The sequence below is a fragment of the Ipomoea nil genome, unplaced genomic scaffold (genome assembly GCF_001879475.1).
Source record: "Ipomoea nil cultivar Tokyo-kokei standard unplaced genomic scaffold, Asagao_1.1 scaffold2779, whole genome shotgun sequence".
Classification (NCBI taxonomy): domain Eukaryota; kingdom Viridiplantae; phylum Streptophyta; class Magnoliopsida; order Solanales; family Convolvulaceae; genus Ipomoea; species Ipomoea nil.
The window spans coordinates 1,556,170-1,562,219 of NW_017619207.1; positions in this window are offsets into that span (position 1 = coordinate 1,556,170).

A 6,050-nucleotide genomic window follows, 5' to 3' on the forward strand; every position below is an offset into this window, starting at 1 on the left:
CCTTCTAGTCCTTCTTTGTTTCCGAGGTCGGCTTGCGTTCGGCTCATGACGAATACTTTTCCGGGAGTGCCGTAGCCCCCTTGGTGACCGGTACCCCCGTGTTGGCCTGTGGTGGTGGGACGCGGTCCTTGGGGCCGAGTGCATTGGAAGGCCTTGTGTCCTTCCTCCCCGCAGTTGAAGCATCGCCATGGGTTGCCTGCGCAGTCCTTGCCTCTGTGACTTTTGTTGCATCTCGGGCAAGGAAAGTTTCTTGGGTTCGCTTCGTTGCTTCCCGGGGGCGGTCTTGGGTTAGTCGGGTTGTTTGCTCTCGTGCCGATGTCGTTCCTTGTTCTTTTTGCCGGTGGTGCCCCACTTCCGGTGTTCCTTCTTCGCATTTGTTCCTGGGCTCCGCGTTGAAGTAGTTGGATCCGATAGAGGTTCGCGACACTGACGTAAGCCTCGTTGAGGGTCCGGGGTCTACTTACTACTAGCGCCTTCCGGGCTTCGAAGTTGAGGCCCGATACGAATCTTTCTACCTTGGTCACCTCGGTGGGGACAAGTTCGGGTGCGAAGCGCGCCAGTTCGAGGAATCGTTTATGGTACTCCACGACGGTGGCCATCCCTTGCTTTAGATGAAGGAACTCTTCATACATGGATGCTTTTATGTGGGTTGGGTAGAACCGTTCGCGTAATCGTGCCTTGAGGCTTTCCCAGTTGAACCCTGGTTCTTGTCGGTGGGTGGGTCCTTCGTGGATCCACCAGAGGTCGGCCTCGTGTCCGAAGTAGAATGAGGCTATTTCTACACGACGCTCCTCTGGGCATTCTACTACCCCTAGAATCTTGTCAAGAGTCCGAATCCATTCCTCCAGGACTGCGGGGTCTTCTTCTCCGAAGAACGTGGGTGGTCGGTGATTCGAGACTTGTCGAGCGACGTCAGAGTTTGTATTCACCGGAGGCGGTGGGGGCCTGGCGTTGCGAAGGGCCGCGTCGCTTAACGCTTGCGCGACTTGTGTTAGTTGCTGTAGGGTTTGGGTCAAGGGGTCGTTGGTGGCGGGTTCCGGAGTCCTTGATTGCCTTCTGTTCGGTGCCATGCTATCGTCTTTCTGGTCAGTGTTTATAAGAATGTTAAGTTAGAGTTCGACGCACTTCTGGTGAAGTGATAAGTGGGGAAGGGTTTTAGAATGGGGAAGGGCAACGTGTAGGGAAGTTATGTGTAGGGTTCACAATCTCACCGCGCGTCCTAAGATTCCTGAGTCCTATGTTCCTAGGTACTTAGAGCTCAAGCCTAACGTCCTAAAGTCCGGTCTTAAGAGTCTTTTCCTAGGGTCAAACATAGGCTCTGATACCAACTGTAACACCCCAGATTTTCAAGACATTTTAAGCTTATATAATAAAGGTGATATCTCATTACATCCCAAAGTATATCATAAGTGTACGGGGTGCTATGCTACACCTGGGCTAGAGAACCCAGGTGCACAGGCGGTCTAACTAATATCTAATGAAACACAATGCATAATATGGCACGCAGGCCGAAAGAGAAACTACTCTACTTCTACGCTCCGGTTCTAGCTCGCTCCCGTGCTCTAGTCCTCTGTGCCTGAAAGCCAAATATATCTGTTCAGCGAGAGATGCTGGTAACCCACTCCAACGCGTTGAAATACAATACATATAGAGATATATATATAGATATACGAAAACCATTATGAGCATGAAGATATATCGTACGAACTCTAGCTTTTAAAACCGGGAATGACTCAACAGTTAAAGCTAGACGCCAGCAGTAGACATAGCAAGCATAAGCATTTCACAATAGATAAAGCAGTTACAACAAGGCATAAACGGTAATCATAATCCCATCATAAACAATCCCCAATATGAAACCCATAGTCACATCCCAAGGCATCATAGTCACAACTCGTCCATATCACACACATAATGCACATTGTTGGCGCCACGGGACCGATCGCATGCCCATACATGAGGGTCAGCGCATATAGCTCTGACACAGCCCCGCAGCACCATGCCCCGTATCGCAACACGGGGAGGTCGATCGCAACCGACCGATGAACCGCAGCTCATCATAATGTTTGATCGCAACCAAACAGTGGACCGCAGCCCAAGAGAGTGTCATCTGATCGCAGCCAGGATAAAGGACGAACCGCAGCTCGTATAGAAACGTTTGATCGCAACCAAACGGTGGACCGCAGCCCAAGAGAATGTCATCTGACCGCAGCCAGGAATACCAATCTGACCGCAGCCAGCTTCTGAACCGCAGCCAGCTTCTGAACCGCAGCTCAGGATAACCAATCCAATCGCAACCGAATTGGGGTGGCACACACACATAACACATAGCAAGCACATGCAACCCACGTTTACACATTGGGAAGGGGGTAAAGCATATAACAAACCTATGCGTGATCCATCACATACTAAGAGTAGTCCTAAGGGGTTCATACTTCTTTCACCTAGGTCAATAGGATACCAATTCATCTAGCATGCGATATAACAGACTTATAAACCTACGAGCGGTACCCGAAACATCAACTAGACATAGGCACGACAAACGGGGTCCGTTGGGACACCACGGGGGTCGGGGAAACATCAAACGGGGAGGCCGAGGTCCCGGGTGGGGTGAGATTCCAGCGGGTAGCCGGTGGGTGGGGGTCCACCCGCCGGCTGTCACTGTTCCGGGCAGCGGGTACCCGGCGAGCAGCTGCCCGCCCGCCGGCTGCCCGCTGCCGGAGCTGCCCGAGAATGCCGCGGGTAGGTGGCGGGTCCCCTACCCCCACCTACCCCCCACTGACTCTTTTCATCACTTTTCGCCCCGGGAACCGATGTGGAACCCGAAACCATGCTTAGACACTTTACAACGCAATTAACAACAACAAGTAGACAATTAACGGATCAAATACGGGAAACGAACGACGCATGGCCTATCATGCTTTCCTAAACGTAATCCACACCCAAACATGCGATTTCCCACCCGATAGTCCAAGAATAAGATCATACGATACAACCTAGGGTTCTAATCACTTTTATATCAACAAGAATACGGTTCGTCTTCTAATTGCAAGATTCGGTAGGAACAACACATAATCATCAAGGATACCAATTAATCATCAAGAACATCATAATCACCAAGAACAACACATAATCATCAAAATCCCAATTAATCATCAAGAACATCATAATTATCAAGAAACTCCCAATATCAAGATTATCAAGATTCCCCATGGAATCATTAAATCAACATAAATAATAATCATAGTAATTCGCCATTTACAATCATATGGGGGAAACCCTAAGGGGAAATCATAGCTATAAAAATAGGTTTTGTTGAGACATGGGTTACCTCTTAGCCTTAATTAGTTCCTTGGCTATGAAGGGTCTTTCTTTAAACTTCCTTGCTTTCTTCTAAGGGAATTCTTGGAGCTCTCTTGGGGAGGTGGGGCGTTTAGGCGTGTGGAAGGTTCTAGGTGTCTCCTAAGTCCCTTATTTATATATTTAGGAGTCCTAATTAGGAATTAATACTATAGGCTTGCTAATTCTATTTCTTTCGGAACTAAGGATTGGGTTTAGGGGTTGGGTATATATATATGAGGGCCCATGGACTATGGTGGGCCTTTTTCCCTAATTAATCATTATGATTTATTCTTTCTCTTGGGCTATTGATTAATTAATTAAATGGTTTTAGGGGCCGTAACACGGGGTGTTACACAGGGTCATCAGGAATTATGGGCAAACCAGTATCAGAAGATAACACAACATGTACTGACTCATCAATGTTAGCAAATGAAGGGGCAAGTTTATCAGACACAGGCACATCAACAAGTTTTTCATCATCAGACATCTCAACAGTAGACAAACGAGGTGGAACATCAGATATATTCGACGGAGCAGGCAATACTGACTCTAGAGATCCAGGATTAATATCAGACATCACAGAAGGTAGACTAGACTCAACATCAATAGATAAAGACTCAGTAGGCTTATCAGGCGAGATTTCACCGTGACAAGTATTTCATCTCGAAGAATAGGGTCCAACTTTAGTTTCTTCTTCATCGCAAGTTGGAGAAGTGTATTCACATGCTTTAGAGCACTCTCTGGTGAGTGATTCTTCCTTCCCAACTTGATTATTATGTTTCTCACCGCATTGGCCATGTCTCTTAGATTTCTCAGAGAGGGAGAGGTAAACCCTAGGCAGAGAAGGTTGAGAGATTTTTGATGGAGAGAGCAGAGTTGGATTGGGATTTCTTTTTCCACTAAGAATGATCACAAGGGAGATGTAATCCCAAGGGTGAGAGATGATAATCAATGCGACTGACAAGATACATGCAGCTATGATGTGATTGACGCAACGGTATGGCTTCTTTTTAGGGATTAAATGGAAGGTTTGAAATTTGAAAAAGCAATTAGTGTAGGTATAATATGATAGAATCATACTTAACAAGAGAGAAGAGGGTTAATAAGGAAATCAAATTTTGAGATTTCACTCGAGGTTGAGGAATTCAAAAGCCTTCTTCTGATTTACCGTTCTGCCTTAACAATCCATCCTATAGATCCCCAGAGCAGATCTGAGAATCTCAAACTGATTTGCATCCAGAGGTTTTGTCAGTATGTCTGCCAGTTGCTTATCTGTCTGAATATATTCCAATTCAATCTCTTTTGCTTCAACCTAATCTCTGATAAAGTGATGCCTTATATCAATATGTTTGGTCCTCAAGTGTTGAACTGGATTCTTTGAAATGTTTATGACACTGATATTGTCACAATAAAGTGTCATAGAGCCTTGAGAGAGACCATAATCTAGCAGCACCTGCTTCATCCAGACAAGTTGAGTGCAACATCCTCCAGCTGCTATATATTCTGCTTCAGCTGTACTCAATGAAATTGAATTCTGTTTCTTACTTAGCCATGATACTAAGTTCTTCCCAACAAAGAAGCACCCACTTGATGTGCTTTTTCTATCATCAATATTTCCTGCCCAATCAGCATCACAGTATGCAATCAGACTTAGTTCACTGTCCTTGGAATACCATATTCCATACTGAATTGTACCCTTGATATACTTCAAAATCCGTTTAGTTGCTATCAAATGTGACTCTTTGGGGGCTGACTAATATCTAGCACACATGCCAACACTGAACATTATGTCCGGACGACTGGCTGTTAAATATAGCAGACTCCCAATCAGACTTCGATAGACTGTGGAATCTACTGGCGGACCTGCATCATCTTTAGACAACTTTGTAGAGGTTGAAATAGGAGTCCTAGGTGTCTTACATGATTCTAGATCAAACTTCTTAACCAAGTTCTTAACATACTTTTCTTGAGAGATGAAGTACCCTTTGGAACTTTGTTTAACTTGGAGGCCTAGGAAGTAAGTCAGTTGACAAACCATGGGCATTTCGAACTCTTTTTTCATGACTTCCACTAGATTGTCAGTATACTTCTGTAGAGTAGATCCAAACATAATATCATCCACGTAGATCTTAGCAATTGTAACATGATTTCCAGTGGTCTTGACAAACAATGTTTTGTCCACACTCCCTCGATCATAACCATGATGTAATAGATATTGCGTCAGTCGTTCATACCATGCCCTTGGAGCCTGTTTGAGTCCATAGAGTGCTTTCCTAAGTTTGTAGACATGATTCGGATGTACTAGATCCTCGAAGCCCTTAGGCTGTGCCACATAGATATCTTCATGCAAATATCCATTCAAGAATGCTGTCTTGACATCCATCTGAAATAGTGTGAAACCCAGTATGCATGCTATTGCTAGTAAGATTCTGATTGACTCCAGCCTAGCAACAGGTGCAAATGTTTCATCATAGTCAACTCCTTCTATATGGGTATACCTTTGAGCAACTAACCGAGCTTTGTTTCTTGCAATGTTACCTGCTTCATCAGTTTTGTTTTTGAAGATCCACTTTGTTCCGATTATGTTTACACTGTCAGGTCTTGGAACAAGATCCCACACATGATTTCTTTCAAACTGATGTAGTTCCTCTTGCATTGCCTTAACCCATATGTCATCTTGCAAGGCTTCCTTCACATTTTTTTGTTCT